The sequence below is a fragment of the Tenrec ecaudatus genome, chromosome 2 (genome assembly GCF_050624435.1).
Source record: "Tenrec ecaudatus isolate mTenEca1 chromosome 2, mTenEca1.hap1, whole genome shotgun sequence".
NCBI classification, from domain to species: Eukaryota; Metazoa; Chordata; class Mammalia; order Afrosoricida; family Tenrecidae; genus Tenrec; species Tenrec ecaudatus.
The window spans coordinates 250673646-250694982 of NC_134531.1; the positions used below are offsets into that span (position 1 = coordinate 250673646).

The 21337-nt window shown below is 44.1% G+C and overlaps 1 protein-coding gene and 1 pseudogene across 1 annotated transcript in view; one reads left to right on the plus strand and one right to left on the minus strand.

Moving 5' to 3' along the window:
- The window catches only part of LOC142439007 (filamin A-interacting protein 1-like), a 109270-nt pseudogene extending 88414 nt beyond the window's left edge, over window positions 1-20856 (plus strand).
- Window positions 1-21337, minus strand: part of CMSS1 (cms1 ribosomal small subunit homolog) — a 452794-nt gene that overhangs the window by 419640 nt on the left and 11817 nt on the right. The window lies entirely within an intron of this gene.

Below are 21337 nucleotides of genomic sequence, written 5' to 3' on the forward strand. Positions count from 1 at the left end.
TAAGAATTGTATGAGCCCCCAACAAAATGATTTTCAAAAATAAAGAAAATACTTACAGTTGTAGAAGCAGTTGACTCTAAGTTTAGGTAGATTTCAAATCCATGGGTGTACTCCCCGCCTCCAGGGTTATGAACAACAGAAACACGGGTGAAGGGAGACAGAAGATAGTGTAAGATATGAAAATAATAAAAATTTATAATTTAGCAAGGATTCATGAGGGTGGGAGGGGAGGAAAGGGAGGGAAAATGAGGCGCTGATACCAAGGGCTCAAGTAGAAAGAAAATGTTTTGAGAAGGATGATGGCAACATATGTACAAATGTGCTTGACACAATGGATGTATGGATTGTTATAAGAGCTGTAAGAGCCCCTAATAAAATGATGTTTTAAAAATCAAAACCAAACAAAACAAAAACATGTTTTTAGTGACTTCTTCATTCTGAATCTTTGCAAAGTGAGTCTCCTTTGAAGCCTCTACGACAAAGGCAGGAGAAGGAGGTCTCTAAACTAACCAGCACCCTGGTTTCCCTGCCCCTTAGTTTCTGCTAGTAAGGTTTTATTTTGTTCCCCTTCGAGGTAGTTATTTTCCCTGGCAATCACAAGAGAAAAGTTATCAACAGGTAAAAATGCATGCCCCAAACTTTAAGATGAGTGCTTCTCAAAGTCCAAGGCATCTGTATGAGAATCCCTATCCAGAGCTAGCAAATGAGAAGCTCAGAGGGCTATGACGCCAGAATCTGCATCTTAACATGCTTTCTGCCCAAGAAAATTGGGGTTTCATGGCTTCAGGAGTTTCTGTATTGATAGGCATTGGTAAATGGGTCCCGAGAGTAGCCCCATGCCAACAGGATGAATTACACCTGTCCAGGAACTGGTACTATAACGCCCTCTGGTGGCTAGCATTATTAACCCATGATATGCAGATAACAGCCTTGCTTGCTGAAAGTAATGAGAATTCAAAGCATTTGTTGATGAAGATCAAAAATTACACCCTTCAGTATGTATTACACCTAAATTAAAAGAAAACCAAAGTCCTTAAAACTAGACCAATAGGTCACATCATGATATATGGAATAAAAATAGAAGCTGCTGATTTTCCCATGGAAGGAGCAATCAAGAGATCAAATGATGCATTGTACAATGGGAAAATATGTTCCACAAGACCTCTTTAAAGTGTTGAAAATCAAAGAGGTTACTTTAAGGACTAAGGTGTGCCTGACTCAAGTCATGGCATTTCAGTTACCTCCTAAGCATGTGGAAGTTAGACACTGAGTAAGGAAGACCTAAGAACTGATCCATGTAAATATGGTGCTGGTGAGAAACTCCGTGGGCTGCCAAAAGACAAACAAATCTGTCTTGGAAGGACAGCTAGAATGCTCCTTAGAGGCAAAGCAAGTGAGACGGTCTCACATCCTCTGGATAGGCCAGTCCCTGGAGAAGGAAATCATGCTTGGTAGAGCAGGTCAGTGAAAGAGGAGGCCCCTCCAAGATGAGCTGAGAGCTGCTACAACAATGGGCTTGAACATAAGAACAGCTGGGAGGATCACGCAGGACTGGGCAGTGCTTTGTTCTGTCCCTATGACTCAATGGCACCTAACCACAAGTGGCTGGCATGCCAAACCCAATGCTCATTCCCCCACACTTTCTTAATATTCAAAAGGGAAATCTCAGTTAGAACTACCATTTTATTGGGTGGGGAAGTTCCCAGTTCTCTAATGTAGCAAAGCCTAGAGGGCACGCTCTTTGGTTGAGCTGTGGCAGGCCGCCTGACACCTACAGCTCTGCTTCTCTCCCAGATTCCCAGGCCCTCAATGTAACCCTACAGCCTGCCTTGGGACTGCTCCAGAACACACATTAAAGAGAGCAGTTGGGTGAACCAAAACAAAGTGCTCCATTCACCTGAAGTCATAGTGAGGCAAATGTGCAGAAGGCAAGCGATTTTCTAACGTTCCCAAACCTTAAAACCCCCTTCAAATTCATTTTCCTTTAGCTTAAACTCCAAACACTTTGCCTTCCAGTTGATAGGCATTTTCTACTTTTTGGAGCTACATCAATAAGGTAAGCCTTTTGTGCACACACATCGGCGGAGCAGGCTTTCTCCCAAAGGCAACACTGCAGGGTACAGAATCCTTCAGGCGTTCCGCAAGTTAACCGGCCAACTCCTAAGTACTTTCTAATTTGATAATGAATTAACACCCTTCATGCGGCAGTACTTACAAATCTGTCACCATTCCATCAGGACACCAGGTTTTACACTCACAACACTGTCATAACAGCATATTCCTGACCAACCTTTGGTCTTGTAGTCAGCCCAGAGATAGTCCTCCTGTCTCATTTTTAAATTTCACTGTCAGTCACTGGGCAAGATAAATAAATGAATCTGATATTTTAAGCAAATTCTTGGAAGATTTGGTAATTTAGTAAGCTTCCTGCTGCCTTACACACACACACACACACACACACACACACACACACACACACACAGCGCCAATGGTCCTGGTGGGGAAGGTTACAAGGTAGGCTGTCTTCTGCAAGGTCAGAAGTTCTCAAACACCAGTCCGTCCTCGGAAGGAAGACAGAGCTTTCAAAGCTCCCAAAGATAGTCACCGTCTCGGAACCTCATAAGAGGCAGTTTCTGCAGTGTCACTGTGTGTCAGAACTGACTCAATGGCAGTGAGTTTGGTTTTAGTTTGGTACCTGAGACCAACTACCAACGAACTATGATGCAATTTCGACACAAATCAACTCAGTGTGCCCCCTCATGTGTTAGAACTGTGGTTCATCAGGTTTTCTTTCATTTTCTATGTATATATTTGATTTTTGTTGAGACATGCACAGCAGAACACACACGCCAATTCGACAATTTCTACATGCAGAATGAATTCATTTTCACCTTCCTTTCCCATTACCATAAGTTATCCGTTTCATCCCATTGAGGCCCACCTTAAAAGAGCACAAGGCACAAGGCTAACATTCTTTACTAGTTAAGTGAAACTATTTTGGGGGGGGGGACTATAGGTTTTTTAAAGGATTTTAGGGCCTATTTTTGGTTTAAGTGTAAAGATTAAAAAGCTTATTTTAGGGCAGTAGTTTCTGGTTTTTTTCTTGCTTCCATGATTCCAGAAAGGCTGGATTCCATAAGAATGTGAGAATCTGTTCTACATTTGTCCCCTTTTGATGAGGATTCTTGTCTATCATCTTTGATCCAAAAGTTCAGCAAGGGTATATAGCCACCATCTGTTCTTCAGGTCTCATGGCAAAGGAGGTAGCTGTTCACGGAGGCAATTAGCCACACATGCCATTTCCTCTGTACTCCAGGCCTCTCCTTCCTCTGTAGTTCCAGGCGAACAGAGAGAGACCCACTGCTGTAGCCTGTAGTGGCTGCTTGCAAGGTTTGAAAACCCCATGCACAAAGAAGCTGGAGGTGAGGCAGAAACCATAAACACATTAGGCCAATTAAGTGGGATGTCCCTGGAAACCATGACCTCAAACTTTAAGACAAAGAACCAAATCCCATGACTGCATAAGCAGCCTCGGCCTACTCTCTTTCCATTTCTACTTTTAAAATCATTGTAAATATGTGTATCACGCAATTTTTGCCAGTTCTGCTTTCCACTGGTGTACAATTTAAAAATTAGCAGCATATCAGTCACAATGGCTTTTTTTCTTTTTTTAAATCATTTTATTGAGGGATTGTACAATTCTTATCAAAATCATACACACATTCATACATACATCCATTGAGTCAGTACATTTGTACATTTGTTGCCATCATCATTCTCAAAACATTTGCTTTCTACTTGAACCCTTGGTATCAGCTCATTTTCCCCCTCTGTCCGCACCCTTCTTCCTCATGAACCCTTGTCTCTCTCACACCGTCCAACGTCTCCCCTCACCCACTCACAATAGCTTTTTTCAATGGCTAATTTTTCCAAAGAAAATCCCCAGGCCTTCCTTCATCTGGGTAGATCCAAAGCCCTGACCTTTCAGTGAGCAGCTGAGTGCCTTGAGACTATGTACATAACCCAGGGACTCCTGTGGAGACTTCCGCACTCCCTCTTTCATTTTCCTGCTGCAGAATGTTGTTCCTTAAAGGTTAAATCATGTTCAGATAACTAGCCATCTGTATGTAAATGTAGACCCGAGATCAACAGGGCTGCTCTTACTCTGTCTATCCTTCAGCAGCAAGGAGGGCGAAGGTGCTTTTTCTAGGTGGTACGTCCCTCACGCGGCTGGCTCTGTGGCATGCAGCATCTTCCCTTTTTCACATCAGCTGATGAATCCGTTGATCGTGTCATACTGAACTGCCCAGCTCTTGCCCAGCAATGAGGCAGGTTTTCCCAGACACAGAAGCCAACTCACTGGTGTCTAGTCCACTGTGATTCACTGAGACTTATAGGCCAGACTAGAACAGCTCCTAGGGATTTTGGAGGTTAATTCTTTCACAAGGTCACATAACTTCACTTTATTCTGAAAAGCAGCTGGTGGATTTGAACCTCCAATCTTGAGGTAAGTGATCTACACTTAACTCACTATATCACCAAAAAGGCTCTCCGTCCTTAAAGGGAGTATGAAAGGGGCAAGAAACTGAGCTAAGAAACAAGGGTACTTGACAACATGTCATTAAGTAACAAACTTGAAATGTCTACTAGTAAACTGGAGGGTAAGGAGGGCTACAGAGGAATACAGAGGTTGGGAACCCATGATCAGGTTCTAGGCCAAGGCTTTTCAAGTCAGCCTTGAGGCCCAGCTCTACGCACTAAAGCTCTACGATGAAATGAGACAACTGGACTTAGTGCTTTCTAAGATCACGTTTAATTCTGACTGCCAGCGATTTTTTTAAAATTCTAAGTCTTGCCAACTCTCCTTTAATCATTTAGCATCCCTTTGGAAAGAAACAAGTTTGGGATACAAATAAGCAGGACAGTTATTTCATGCGCTTCTTTCCCTACACAATCTTGACATTCAATTTCTTTCCTCAGATAGAGGAAAGTGTCATAACTACCCTGTAGTCTTAAAAAATGTCCGGGAGTCCAGGAGTTCAATTCTTTTAAGCCGTGCTGTAACCGGCCGTTGTCATTGGAACACGGCTTCTTGGTCCTGGCATTATTGCCATTTGGGGCTAGGTTAGAGTCTTGTTGTTGAGGTGGCCTGTGCGCTGCAAGGTGTTTAAGGGCATCTCTAGTCGCTACCAACCAGCATCCTCCCAACTGTGTCAAACAAAAATGTCTCCACTCTGACCCCCACCCCCTGCGCCATCAAAAAAAAAATTTTCCAGACAAAGATTTCTGGGGAGTGGAGAGAGAGAGTAAAATTGCCACAGGAAGAGAAGAGCTATTAGCGATATGGCCCTACCAACAGACTCTATAAACCAATTCCTCTTTCACCTCACTTGCCATGGGAAACCTGTGATGACTTCCTTGCACACTCCCTGCCTGGTGCGCACAGAGGAACCTTCCATCAGATAAAAAGAAGCCGCAAATTTAAAAACCTGCCCCAAAGAGTGACAGGTTAGCTGAGGGCACGTGCATATTTAAACATCTGCAGATGTACTGATACCTTGCTTAAAAATGGGACCTTTATTGGAGACAAATATACACTAGACTTCTGGATGAGCTGCCCATTTCTCGCAAGCCTTTGAGAGAGAGGGAAAGCTAGGCAATTAACTACATTTGCCTCAGTGAGAGGAAATAAAAGGGGGGTTTCAGCAGGATTCCAAAGAATTTTACAGAGATAAAAATCCCTCTCTACTGTTTTAACCTTTCTAAAGCATTCTCTCTAAGGAGTTTCAATTCCCCATGTATAATAGCTACCACAGGCATGAATTAATTCTACTAAAATACAGTCCTGAACAAATCACCTACAAGAATGTACTGACAAATATTGATTTGCCAGCATCCAATGCTGCTGACTGCTAGCTAGACATCTGTGAAGATGGAAGATTTGGAATGTAAGGTAGGAGTTGAGGTCTACCTTAAAAGGTACTTAGAAACCTAACTTAGAGAAGGAACTATAAGGGAAGTGCTCCACTATAGGACTTGGAGGAGCTGGTGTGCTGGGGCGGGGGAGCGGAGGCATGAGGTTTCAGAACTGGATGAAATTTGAGCTGGGCATGGAGGATGAAGGCGGTCAGGGACAGAGGGAGACAAGGAGGATGCCCACGAAAGCAGGGGTGTGAGGTGAGGGAAGATGGTAGAAAGCCACCTGAGGAGCAGCAAACAGCACAGGATAGCACAGCTGAGAGGGCGGGGCCGGGCCAGGCTCTGAGGGCTCTGAGCTGGAGAGAGCACTGTGTTCTCACAGAAGGCTTATGGGAAGTCAGGGAACGTAAAAGAGCAAGTAGAAAGCTAAATGTTCGTATAACAGAATTCCATTAACTTTTTCAACACTAAGAAGTGGATATAATCACAATTTTTAGAGATAAAAATTGTTAAATGCTGAGAAAGAAAGTTACTCTAGGCCAGGCACCCTCAAACTACGGCCCACATGCGGCCCGCCGAGGACATTTATCCAGCCCGCCAGGTGTTTTTGCCCCATTTTGCTTTTTTACTTCAAAATAAGATGTGCACTGTGCATAGGAATTTGTTCATATTTTTTAATTATAGTCCAGTCCTCCAACAGGTCTGAGGGACAGTGAACTGGCCCCCTGTTTAAAGAGTTTGAGGACTCCTGCTCTAGGCCATTCCATTCGTCAGTGGCAAGAGAGAGGTGTGGACACAGGTAGGATTCCACTCATTGTCTCATCCTCATTCCTCGACGATGTACAGAGAAGCCACTTCAGTAAGAAAGCACAATAAATTGTATTCAATTCTCTTCCCTCGCTCCCTCCCTATGCTCTGCCTCACAAATCTGCCACTTGCACCAGAACATCCAGAATGCCCCCAATCAGCCCTCCCTCCTCCCAACTCCTCTCCATGGACGGACCGAGTTCTCTTTCCATCGCCTGAATCCCAGCCCATATGGTTCAAGCCTCATTTCTGCTGAAACCTCCCGTGATCGCCACAGCTGAGAGTGAGTTGCCTCTCTCTTCCCCAGGTTCGTCCCACTTCCTTGAGGCCATAACTCGGGCACCAAGATAATGAATGTGAGAAACTAAGTCCCAAAGGAGGCCAGGCGCAGAGAAGGCTGACCCCCAGGGATGGTGCTCAGGATAGCAGATGGGGGAAAGCAGAACTAAAGAGAAGCAAGAGTCTTGTTAGACAGACCCTGGTGGTGTAGTGGATATGCACTGGGCTGCGAGCCGCATGATTAGCACTTCGCAACCCTAAACCACCAGCAGCTCCCTGGGAGAAAGACTGGGCTTTCTACTCCTGTAAACAGTTAACAGTCTCAGAAACGCACAGGGGGTGCTATGAGTCAGCATGAACTCCACGGCAGTGAGTTTGTGTTGTTTTATACTCAGGGAATCTATCCCACTCCTAACAAATGCCAAGCATGAACCATGAGCTTGGACAGCCCATCAGTGTTTACACAGTAGGAGATTCCTGCCAGATTGGCCTCGGAGACAGCTGGAGTGCAAGCATCAGATGTGAGTGAACATGATCCCTGGGTACATCACAGCCATATACACCTTAGCGACTCTTAACTATTATTAGTTGATGTGGACTCATGGTGACCCGCCTAGGTGTCAAGACTAGAACTCTGCTCCATAGAGATTTCTATGGCTGATTTTTCAGAAGTAGATCTGTAGCATCCCAAGGTGGACTGGAACTTCTGGGCTTGGGGTCGGCAGCCAAGCACGTTAACCCAGGGACTCCAGATAATGACTCAAAACCTTCAGAAGAGGGCATCAAGAACTAAGCAAACCCAGTGCCATCATGGCATTTCTGGCTGATATCAACCGTAGCAGTAGAGTTTCCAAAGCTGTAGGTCTTTAGGGGAACAGAGCCTCATCTTTCTCCCTCGAAACGGCTGCTGGACTGGAACAACTGACCTTGTGGCACAACCAACTACACAACTTTACTAAAAATAAAAAATTCCCCCTGCTATCAAGTTGATTCAGACTCACAGAGACCCTATACAACTGCCTTGGTGGGCTTCCAAGACCGTGCCCCTATGGAGTAGAAAATCGTGTCTTTCTCCCGGAGCGGCTGGTCCGTTGGAACTGCTCACTCTGCAGTTGGCAGCCCAACATGTAAACCACTATGCCACCAGGGCTCCTGAATCGACGTCTAGCTCTTAAAAGCAGGCACCACCAATTCAGCCCAGAGAGGGTGAGACTATGCAGTAGCCTAGAAAAATCTCCTTATATGGTATACTCTAATGGAGGATAACCACCTCTCAGTCAATATCATAACTTAATAGGGAATGATAGTCTCAAAAATCATTTTTTAAAATAAGCACTGCTTCCCAGCTCAGGGGAAGATGTGTTGGAGTTTAACATTGTTCATCCTAATTCAGGATTACAACACAAGCCAAGAAAGAATCCCATATAAAAACTGCAGTTTCAAAGGAAAGCCTCTAAGTAGTCTCCACTTCACACTAACAGACAACAATTCACGTCACTTGCAGCCACATTTCTATTCTCCCCTACTGGTGGGCCAGCGGTTGGTTTTTCTCCTCTCTGAACACGCCCACAGCTGGATCCCTTTCTCTCCTCTGCTGGCTGCAAATGCTGTCCTTGTCTAGATTTAATGTGATGGGACAGTCCTGAAGTCACACAAATCGGCAAAAGCTTCACAGTTTAGAAACCACATAAAACTTCCAAAAGTGCAGTTTGCCATTTTACAGACAGAAGTTCCTGAAAATCATACATCACCAAAGGGTCCACAAAGTGAGCGAAACACCCAACAGGGAGAGGGTAAGTGGGGGATCAAGCTGAGGAGGCCTCTCTGGCTGGAACAAAACCCAGTCATGGAGTAAATTCTGACACCTAGCAACCCTACAGGACACAGCAGAACTGCCCCATGGATGTACAAGACCTTACATCTTTCTCCAGAGGAATGGCTGGTGGGTTCGAACTGCTGACCTTGCAGTTTCCAGCTCACTGTGTAACCCACTACGTCACCAGAGCTCCTGTGACACATGATAAGCAGCTCCACGTTCTTACATACATTTTTTTCTTGATTATGAAAATAACAAATATCTAAAATCCACCAAGAGGAGTCGATTCCAAATCACAGTGATCCTGTAGGCAGAGTAGATCGAACTGTCCCATGAGGTTTCCAAGGCTGGAATTCTCAGGGAAGCAGCTGGTGGATTCAAACTGCCCAGTCACTGGGTTAACAGCTGACTGCTTTAACCTCTGTATCCCACAGAATACCTATCTACTACCGAAATTTTGGAAAATATGAAAAAGTTAAATGAATTCATAAAAGCATAATAAGGCCACCAAACTCACTGCCATCAGGCCACTAAAATCCAAACCGCTTCCCCATGCCTGCTTCATGGGATGTAGAGCACAGGAAAGGCTGTCGAGGCCACTGATTTTAGTTTCTAAGAAGGGCAAGGAATGGACGAGAAGAACAATGGACAATCACTTCTTTTTATGTTTCGGGCTGGACCTATCAACTATGGCCCTATTCGTCTTCTCAGACTGCCAGTGAGGAAGGAAATGTGCGGGGGGGGGGGGGGGGGGGGAAACACCCTGTCCTTAATGCCCACCTCTGCAGCAAAGCGTGGCAGAATGGCAGGTGGCTCAGTCCAGGTTTATGTCATCGTCTACGAGGCTCAGACACAATGACTGAGGGGAGGGCAGGATTTCCTCTCCACTGAGCAGGCCAATCAATGGTTCAGTCACTGTGCACTAGGAAGAAAATGCCTCCCCGTAAAGGAGCCCGTTTTCAAAATTTACTCCCAAGGGGTTGGTTTTGACTCACGGTGACTGTATAAGAGAAAATAGAACTGTCCCTTGGGGTTTCCGAGGCTGTAAAGCTTTATGGGAGCATAAGGCTTCATCTTTTCCTTGAGGGGGGACTGACAGGCTTGTGGTTAGCAGCTCAACGTGGAACCCACTGTTCCAACAGCCCCCTGTTCTCAGGACCAGTTACACTTTTACCAATCCATCAGGGCTGGTGGCCTTCTGGGCACAAGGCAGGGCCTGGAAAAAACTCTCCTCTCAGACTGTGGAATGGGGATGTGGAAGCAAAGGGTGGCAGGTCAGTGTACCACAACTGAAGCGGTATCACAACTTCTCTGTGATGATCCTCAAAGCACCATCTCCAGCTTTTCAAGGCCTCCCGAACAGATGCACAGGGAACTTTAAAGTCAGCGAGTGCCCATCCCTCACTGGGTCTGCTGAGCTGCTCTTGGCCCTACTTCTGGGGATGGTTCACCACTCTCTACTTTCCATGTACCTGCCTGTTCCAATCAGCCCCTCCGCCCTGCAATTTCTTTCTCTACTCCTCTTTTTAACTTACGTTATTGCTACCCAAGTCCAGACTGCTACAGACAGTACTGTAAAGCAATTAACACTCAATATTTCCCCCCTCCTCTCCCTCTAATCACGCTTTCTCCTGTTGCGGATAGCTTCACACACACTTCTGACCATGACAAATCTCCAGCTGCACTCACACATCCCTCCTTCCCTCCACCATCACTGTCTTATCATTCATTAGAGGTCAAAGTCCACAATGTCTACCATGGCCATCCCAGCTCTTGCCTTATTTACATTTGAAACTTGGGACATACCCTCACCACTTACTATTATCAAGTCAACTGACTCATGGTGAGCCTTTAGGGCAGTGTAGAACTGGCCCTGTGGATTTCAGAGACTGTAACTCTTTACTGGATTACCCTTTCTCCTGAGGAGCTAGCTTGGTGGGTTCAAACTGCTGGCCTTGTAGACAGCAGTCCAACATGTCGCCTACTGTACTACCAAAGCTGGAATGTTCACACTCAAATCCCACTCATTCTTCAAATATCATTTCTGATTTCAGTCTTCCCCTGGGTTTTCGAAGGGTTACCCCTTGTAGTGCGAATTTTTCACATTAGGCTGCATCAGGCAATTCGCTCTGAGTTAGTGCACCCAGTGGCGTCACCTGGCAAGGTTCTCTTTGGTCACAGTGAATTGTTTCATGAAACCAGTTTTGCTCAAACCCCGTTTATTGTGATGGCTGATTTAAGAGAACAGCGTGCAACTGAAATTGTGTTTCCTGCTGGGGACAAAAATGCCCAGAAACTGTTGTGATATTGAACACAATTTACAAGGACATTGCTACAGGAAAAACTCAAGTGTATGAGTGATTTTCTTGTTTCAAAGTAGGTGAAATGTCGATTGATGACAAACCTTGTTCTAGATGTCCGTCAACTTTCCAAGAGGATGAAAATGTTGACTCAGTGCATTTGGAGTTTGGTCCACCAGGTCAGACTGTTCATCAATGTTTCTAGTTAGAGGCTCTGAAAAGATTACGCAACAGTGTGTGACCAAAAAGGCCTGATTTGTGGCACATGGGGAATGGTTATGCCACCAAAATGTACCTGCTCACACAGCAATCATAGTGTCAGTTGTTAAACAAAAAACAGCATGCCTCTCATGCTCTATGCACCTTAGTCACCTGACCTCGCTCCGTGTGACTTCTGTTTCTGCTAAGGCAGAGGGGCATGAAAGGAGACAGCTTTGACCATGTAGAAGAGGTGAAGAAAAAAAATGAAGAGGATGCTGTCAGCCATCCAAATAGATGAGTTTGAATAATGTTTCCAAGAATGGAACCACAGATTTGACTAATGTGTTAAGTGTAATGAAGAGGATTTTGAAGGTGACAGGTTGTTTTGCAAAAATATTTAAAGACATAGCTTTGAGAGATTCCAGGGTTTTTAAAGTAACCCTTCATACACTTATCATAGTACTTTGCTCTGTCTGTGCTATAATTAATTATCTTTCACCCCTATCCGATAATGCCAAAATCTTTTAGTAACGAGAATCTGTTATCATGTGTGTTTGAAACCCTTTGGAGCAGGGTTTCTCCTAACCGCCTGCATGAAGGATCACCGGGGAGTCCGTGTTTTTCTATAACTATTCAGTCCAATACAGGAATCTGCATTTTGAAAAGCTTCCTGACCAGTCTCAGGTATGTAAAACTTTAGGATTGCTGCCCCACATTAGGCAGGACCTATGTCACACTCAGGAACAAAATCCAACCATAGGGTAACCATTGTGGCCCCAAGGCTCATGGCACACTGTAGGTCAGTGACAAGGCTCACATGGCTAGTGACTCACTTGGTGGCCAAAGCTGGCTCGTGTGTATTTGCTCTTTTCATAGGATCACAAAAATGTTGGAGGACTTTACAGGTGGTCTGGCAGAATTGTTCCATGCATAGTTTTGGATGGATTCTGAAAAGAATGCCTGACTGCCAGCAGACCAATAAGACACAAAGGGGAAATAATACTTGAGGGGGGGTCCTTTTCCAGAACAGAGATGGTTAGGTACACAGCTCAGGAATCAAGCAGCACTCATTCATCTGTCTCTACTCCTACTGCTAGCCACACACCTGAGGAAAGCATAGAAGGGATCCAACAGGAAACAAGTAGGGCAATCAAAGGAGGTAATTTATGATGATGAAAATCAGCATCTTAGGGATAGAGAGAGAAAACCAAAGATGACAATGGTGATAGCATCAGCAAAAGCAAACATCATCTGTCCCTTTGGATGTGCCAGCAACTTTCCGACACAGTGTCTCTACAATCCAAGAAGCCTGGCTCTACGGACACTTGCAGAGGCTACCTGGCTTGCTCAAAGACATACGGCTGGTCAGCGCTACTAACACTGTAAATCTGTCATAAAACTGTTCAGAGACATGCAAATGAAGGCACGAGGGAAAGAGAACACTGGCCTGACAGATGTATACCAAGGGGGTAAACAGAGAAAGACAACTGTTCAAGGTCCGTAGATTTCTAACACGTTTATGTGTGATTACATTTCTGAAAGCAAATGACTTAAAGAGAATTGTGAAACTGTATTTTAAAGTTTATTCGCAGGCTTCCCCCCAGGCTCTAGGTGTAAGAGAGGGAACTGGAAGGTGACTATGAAGGACCACGAAACCATGTTCCATTATAACGTAAAGGACCAAGTTACTCTGGCCCTTACCTCAGAAACCAGACAACTTCCTCATATAAATCACAGTCTGGTATTCAGTTTAAAACCCAGTATTCTCTCACAGAAGGTGAATGGCCATGAGCTAATGAAACGATGGAGTTCCTTTTCAGGCACTTTGTCATATAAAACTGTAAGGCCTTGGGTGATAAACGTTTTACTACATAATGGGGAAGTGCTGAGAAAGCGGAGAGAAAGCAGTCAAAGGAGCATAGGAAACGTTGGGCCATCAGCCACATTCATGATGTTATTTCCACTGCTCATCCCCAATCCCCCCCCACCCCCAAAATAGCAGTGATTTGCCAAACAATATAAAAGACAACAGAAGAGACAATATTTCAGATTTTTTTTGTTTAGCATTTCCTCCTTTTATCACAGAATCTGTCATCATGACTTATGTACCTTTCCACTAACACAGATAAAACAAAAGTACAAACCAATGTCATTCTGATGGCACGTAGCCTTGACTAAGCACTCAGAGTTCAGGTCCTGAGGGAATTAGGGGGCCCTGAATTGTCCCTGGTGCACAAAACTCAAAATGATCTCAAGTCTCTGGTAGTCTTGGTTGGAGCCTCGCAGACCCTGGAGTCAAGAGAACTCCCAAGGGAACACAAGAACACAACTTTCCTATAGAACACACTGTCAACAGAGTTACAGGAAGCTCAAAGCACACACTTAGTTTCATGTGCAATAAAGGAAACATCTCCACTCCAACTGTCTCACTAGGATCCAACCAATTCCCCATGAAAGATGATTTTCTTCTGTTCAGTTCAACATGCCTGCCCCTCAGGATAGCCCTGGTGGCATAGTGGTTACTAGTGGCCTGCAGAGTCGGCAATTTGAAACCACCAGCTGCTCCTCAGGAGAAAGATGGGGCTTTCTACTCCTATTAATGGTGGCAGTCTCAGAAACCCATCGGGGCAGTTCTACCCTGTCCTATGGGGTCACTATGCATTTTCACCAACTCGATGGCAGTGAGTGAGTGTGAGTGAATGTGAAAGAGGACAGGGTCAAGTAGAAAAGCAGGCTAGAAAATTAAGATTTCTAGTTCAACTGTGGACATGTTGAAGTTTTCTCTTCAATTTTTGGCCAATCCCATCAGTGACTCACTGCATGTAGGGAGTCTTGTAGACGGCTAAGATTTTTATTGCTCTTGTTTTAAGAACCCGTGGACCAAATAAAACACCTTTAGAATTTAAGAAAAATATTTCATGAATCCACTCTTTTGCTCTCTCCAGCTCCCTCGATAGATAGAAGGGATGACCCGCGCTCCTTTAACTTGGCATCCTCTGGACACTTGCAACCCATTCCAAAACACGATCTCCATGGTAAACAGTCAAACATTTTTGTTAGTCTTTCTTTTTCCTCCTTACTCTCCTCCAAGACATCTGCTTTCTGATAAAACCCAGAAGCCTTCAGGTCGGTGTAGAACGTGCACTGTGTGGTCTTAAAAGAGCCATATGCAGATTCCTCTTCTAAAATGCACTCCAAATTTGGAAAACTTTCTTGGAGCTATTTGACATAATGATCTATAAAAATGATCCAAGAGATGACAAATTTTAAAGCCTCATACCTCATATACTGAAAATTTTCCAAGAACAAAATTCATGCAAGGGGAAAAAAATATTTTCTTAAAGATTTGGAAATGACCTTTTAGCATTGGCCTAGTAAATACAAAAGCCAACCTTTGCTGCCACCTAGAGGTAAAAACGACGCACTGAAAACAGAGCTAAAACAATAGGTGTGTTAGAAACAATCGGACACCAAGAATTTGGAGGCCACACTGTCTTCACAAAAACACAGTACCGATGCTGTTTTAAAAGAAACCCCAATAATACTGCGTTCCATGCAAACTGAATTATCAGCAGATTTTAGAGACCAAAACCAAACTCTGTGACATCCAAATCTATTGGATTCCAACTCACTGTGTATTTCCAAGAATGCAACTCTACCAGAGTAGAAAGCCTCATCTTCCTTCCTCGATGGGACTGGTGGTTTTGAACTGCTGATACTGTGGTTAGCAGCCCAATTAGTAAACCACTCCCTCCTTTCAACAGATTTTAGGAGCTATTAATCACTTTTGGCATGGTTTAAAATGAGGAAATGTTACCATACTTATTCAATCTGTGTGCTGAGAAAATCATCAGAGACACTGGATTATATGAAGAAGAATGCTGCATCAGGATTACAGGAAGGCTTAATAACAACCTGTGATGTGCAAATGGCACAACCTTACTTGTTGAAAGTGAGGAGGACTTGAAGATCAAGGTTTGCAGGGTTCGGTTTGAATTATAACTCATGTAAAGACCAAAATCCTCACAACTGAACCAGGGGACAACATGATGATAAATGGAGAAAAAAACTGAAGCTGTCAAGGCTTAAGTCTTGCTTGGATCTACAATCAATGCTCATGGACGCAGCAGTCAAGAGATCAGAAGACACATTACATTACGTAAATCTGTTCCACAAGACCTCTTTACAGTGCTGCAAAGCAAGGATGGTTTGTTGAGGACTAAGGTAATCCGGACCATAGTATTCTCAATCATCTCAGATGCATATGCAAATTGGACACTGAAATCCGGAGGATTGAAGAAGTATTGATGCATATGGATTTGGGTGGTGGTGAAGAATATTTTAAAGTAGCATGGACTTCCCAAAGAACAAACCATCTGTCTTGAAAGAAGTACAACTAGAAAGCTTCTTTGTGGTAAGGATGGGGAGCTTCGTCCGCGTGTTTCAGACTTGTTAGGAGAGATCAGTTCCATGCTTGGTAAGTAGAGTGGCAGGCCCTCAACAAGATGGGCTGGCTGGCTGGGTGACACAGTGGCTGCAACTATCGGCTCAGACCTAAACCCCATTTCAAGGGTGGCGAAGGATGTACAGGGTCGCTATGCGTTGGAGCAGGCTCTACAGCACTTACCAACAAACACACTGGGAGAGCCTTAAAAATCAACATGCACACTGCTCAGCAACCGAAGTGAGTGGGTACTGGGATGAACACTGAACATCTGGAGTGTTTTAAAATCCCCCTTCCAGTTAAGCATCCTTCCAGGTAATTGCTGGGCTTCAGGAAGCAATATTCGGTGAAAAAAATCCTAAACCTTCCATCTAGAGATGGTTCACGAATAGCAGAACCCACCACCTGCCTCACCTCACATCCAGTGACTCCGAGAGGCTACTGAAGATGTTCAAAGGAATCACCGTGTCTAGGGGGAAGAAGCCAAACTGCAAATTAATAGACCCTCCACTTAGTTTGTTCTACACTAAATCTGAGAACAGATATCAAAGTTGTTAAGGCAAAGGTAAAACAAAAATGAAACAACTCACTGGCATCGATTCAATGCCGACTCATAGCGACCACAAAATCCATTTATTATCGACTTAATAAAGCTCACCATGGATCTCAACAATCAGCACTGAGGCTGTCCATCTCACCAAAGCCTGACGGCACTGAGCTTGACGACTACAACAACAAACAAATGTCTTTCTGCGGGTAAAAGGCCGAAGCAGCAATTTAGCACTAGAGTGGACAGGAACACCACTTATAAGAAGAATATCGGTCTCATAAGATTGACAACTCATTTGCTATGTTCAGAAACAAACACAGCAGAGATGTCAGTGAGCCATGCACTCTTGTAGAACCTATGTGCAGAGAATACTGAGACAATGAGACAAAAGAAGGCATGTTTCCCGTACAGTTTATGGGAAGGATCCTTAACGAAAGGATCCACGTTTTCAGTCAAGTGTATGTAGTGATTATCTCACTGTGAAACAAAGCAAAACTTTGGCAGAAAGTTTGAATAGTGAAACAAAGGAATTTTACTGCACCTATCACGACAAAAATTTTTTTTTCCTATTTTTAAAAAAAATCATTTTATTGGGGGATCGTACAACTCTTAACACAATCCATACATACATCCATTATGTCAAGCACATTTGTTGCCGAAACACAAGTTCTAAAGAACGGAAAACAGTGTAAGATGAGTCCCCATCAAAAACGTTCATAAATCTGAGATGTATTAATGTGCTGTCTAACACTTACATTTGTAAGCATACCACAGGAACAGAAGGATGCCACAAAAGGGGGTTAAAGCATTAAGAAGCAGCTCTGATTTACAACGGGAAAGAGCTAGTTAGCTGAGCACTCTCATTCATCTCTTTACCAACAAGAAATGGCACCCAAGAAAATTTTCTCCCCTTAAAAATAAAAGTAAGAGCATTCATTGTTTGGAAGTTTATGGTAATTTCATAAGGCATCCAGCTAAGTGAGCCAATAACACACCTAGTGATTCTGTCTGTCTCCCGGTTGGCTGCGTGCCTGGCATCTCACAGGCTTGTAAGTGGCTGTCCAGGGCAGTCTCTCCTATCACCTGGAGCAGCAGAGGGAAAGGGGACCTCAGGAAGAGGCGATGGAAATCGAGTATGTGACCGTCCAGCTCCAGGAACAATTACTCTCCCTTGGCCAGGAGACCAGCAGAACGAGATGGTAACTGAGTATTATAAAAGAATCCTCAGGATGAACCGTAGAAGAAAACTTCAAATTCTCATAGAATCCAATCTTTCAGGACTTAGAGAGATGCTGTGACCCTAGAAACCACTGCCCTCAGATAATCTTTAAACCTTGAAACCAAGATAAAAAATATCCCCTGAAATTTTCTTAAAATCAAACAGTAAACTATATTTTTTTAAAAAGAGTGTGCTATAGTTCATTGTGCCAGCCTGGCCGATAAACACAAGTAGGATTAACTGAAGGGCAGAGGGATAAATGGCTCGGTGAGCCTCGCCTTGCTTGTTCTGTGCCTCAGTTTAAAGGGGCACACTACCTGTGGGATGCCTAGCCTGTGGACTGTGTCGCTGTAAGTTGAGGTCCCTTTAAGCCCACACGATTGGAATGTTCATTCTGGAGCTGGGGACCGACAGTTGATGACAGTTGGGGACCTGCCTTGCTGTTTGCTGCCTGGATATATATAGCCCAGCTCTCTCTACAGAAGGGGACTGGCAACTGGCAGCTCTCAAGCCTTAAAGGACTGCTAGTGTCTCACTGCTTTATAATTTAACTGTTAATTTCTTGTATTATCTATCTGTATATAATTTAATGGTTCATTTCTTGTATTATATCTATATTTATAAATATATTTATATATAATTACTAGCAATCTGGTTTGTCTCTCTAGAGAACCCTGCCTAACACAGGGTGCCTTGAGAATTAAGATCTTGTGAACTACGTAGATGGGACCAAAGGGAGCAGAGTAACTGGAAAGACTGGTCAGAAAGCTCAGGGCAGTTCATGTCAAACAGGAGGGTGGAAATGCTGTTCAATTCGACGCCACTGAAGTGTGCATGCAGGAACTTGAATTGTGGGGGGCTTTGTGACTTGGGTCTTGAATGGTGTGGTTTTGCTACGCACATTCTCAACATTTCTTTTTTTTTTTAAAGGAAAATAAGAGCTATCTCTATGTGACTGAATTCAATTACCATATATACTCATGGATAACCGAGTTTTTCAGCACATTTTTCTTTTTCCAACATTTTTATTGGCATGTAATTCACATATCATAGAATTCAATAGTTCAATTATATCTAGAAGAGCTGTACAATCATCACCACAATGTTTTAGAACATTTTCTTCATTCCTTTTTTGTCTTTGTTTCTTTCATTTTAATGGGGGCTCTTACAGCTCTTATCACAATCCATACATATATCCATTTTCAGCACATTTGTACATTTGTTGCCATCATCATTCTCAAAACATTTGTTTTCTACTTGAGCCCTTGGTATCAGCTCATTTTTCCCTCCCCTCTCCGCCCCCCACTCCTTCACGAATCCTTGATAATTTATAAATTATTATTTTGTCAATGTCTTACACTGTCTGACATCTCCCTTTACCCACTTTTCTGTTGTCCGTCCCCCAGGGAGAGGGTTATATGTAGATCCTTGGAATCGATTCCCCCTTTTCACCCCACCTTCCCTCCACCCTCAAGGTATCGCCACTCTCGCCACTGGTCCTAAGGGGGTTATCTGACCTGGATTCTCTGTTTCCAGTTCCTACCTGTACCAGTACACATCCTCTGGTCTAGCCTGATTTGTAAGGTAGATTTGGGATCATGATGGGGGAGGGGAGGCATTAAAGAACTCAAGGAAAGTTTTATGGTCCATCGCCAGCACATGTTTCATGCAGTTTCTGTGGTAAATTTAGGTGCCTCGGCTGATATTTGGGTTGGCTTATACTCTAGTATATATGGTATGTCTTCCCTCTTTCCCACTCAACTAACCTAACCCCTGAGTCTAAACCATTCAAGCTCCTGAAGATTCCTCTTAGTCCTCAGTAATCAGGGAAGAAACAGTACCACAACCATTCTGCCTCCAGGCCATCTCCCCTAAAACCCAGAGTCCCATCCCTCCCTAGCTCCAGGTCCTTACACTTACTGCCTTTACAGCAAGTGCAACTTCCACTATCTGCCTACAGTCTAGTCCCATTCTTCCTCTAAAATGTGATTTATTTGGGAGAAACTTAGTTTCTCTGCCATGTCTACAATGTGCCTACCTCAGGATTATTGCCACAAGCTTTCTCATTCTTTCTCGCAAAAGTAGTCCCTCACCCTGGAACGTCCTGCCTCATTCCTCATTCTACGGTTTACAACCCTAGAAGTCTTTGGAGACTCAAATCAAATGCTACCTTCTTCTCCGACGCTCTCTTGGGCCCCTCAATTGGCATTAACTTCTTTTTGGCAACCTCGTGGCAATTTGAGCTTAATTTGGCACAGTGCTTTGTTTTATCTCCAGCTATTCCTGCTTGCCAGGCGGCAGGTACCACATGATACTTACTCATCGCTGTCTCTCTCGCTATCTACTACCAAAGATCTGACACCAGCACATGGTCAGCATGTTTGCAGAAATGCTTTGAATTTTCTTTTCTTCAACAGTTTATGGTTAACTAGCTTTTGTTTTATGCTTTCAAAGAAACCAAATCCTCCCAGCTGACTTGACATTCTGAAGAAAGTCTGCTTCTCCACCAGCTCTACCATTAAGAATCATGTCTTTCTGTTCCATTGCAGATAAAGGAGGGCTGCAGGCAGAGAATCCCAGCATGCATTCCTAAATCAAAATCTGCAAACATCACTCAACGTTCTGCCGTGGCTCCCGCAGGACCTCCGGATCAGCCTGTTCGCCAGGCTGGTTTGGGGAAGCTCCACATCATAAAGACTGTCACCTCCAACACTTTCCTCCACACGGGAGGGAAGAGGTAAGCCATGCCAATGCACCGTCTGGATACAATCGCCTACAGCAGCACCTGGATCGAGGGAATGACCAGCATGAAAGGCCCAACGAGGAAGGGCCGTGCCTCCCTCCCGGTGAAGCTGCCAACTGGCAGTTGATTCATTCACAACTGGATGGGCCTGGTGAAGATCAGATCATCCAGACAGGGCAGCTCATCTATAATTATGACGTCTATGTTTGTGTAGACACACACACACACACAAAATCATATACACAATTCCAAGCATATCTCCTCCCCTTCACCAAATCCACCCAATCTGCCTTAGATAGGATTGAATTCACTAGAACAGTCCATGAGTTGTCTAGTGAACACAGAAAGGGAGGGAGGGGGAGAGTGGCAATTCTTAGCTCCGAGGAAAGAAACAACAAAACGCATAGCTGCTGTACTTATCTTCTCACCGTCTACTTGACCATCACTGGGGCAGTGATCATACTGACCCGTGCGCAGCGTTCTGTCCCAATGTTCCAGTAGGCTATGCTCCCACTGTGGAATCAAGCTGCTAGACTTTAGTGCAAACCATTTCAGATGGCCATGGCTACTTTCTTTTTTTTTTTAATTTTTTTATTTTAACAATTTATTGGGGCTGATACAATTCTTTTCACAGTTCATACATATACATACATCAATTGTATAAAGCACATCTGTACAGTCTTTGCCCTAATCATTTTTTTCTCTTTTCTTCTTTTACATTTTATTAGGGACTCAAACAACTCTTACCACAATCCATACATATACATACATCAATTTTATAAAGCACATCCATACATTCCCTGCCCCAATCATTCTCAAGGCATTTGCTCTCCACTTAAGCCCCTTGCATCAGGTCCTCTTTCCCCCCCCCCTCCCTCCCCATTCCCCCCTCCCTCATATGCCCTTGGTAATTTATTCATCGTTATTTTGTCATATCTTGCCCTATCTGGAGTCTCCCTTCCCCCCTTCTCTGCTGTCCCTCTCCCAGGGAAGAGGTCACATGTGGATCCTTGTAATCAGTTCCCCCTTTCCAACCCACTCACCCTCCACTCTCCCAGC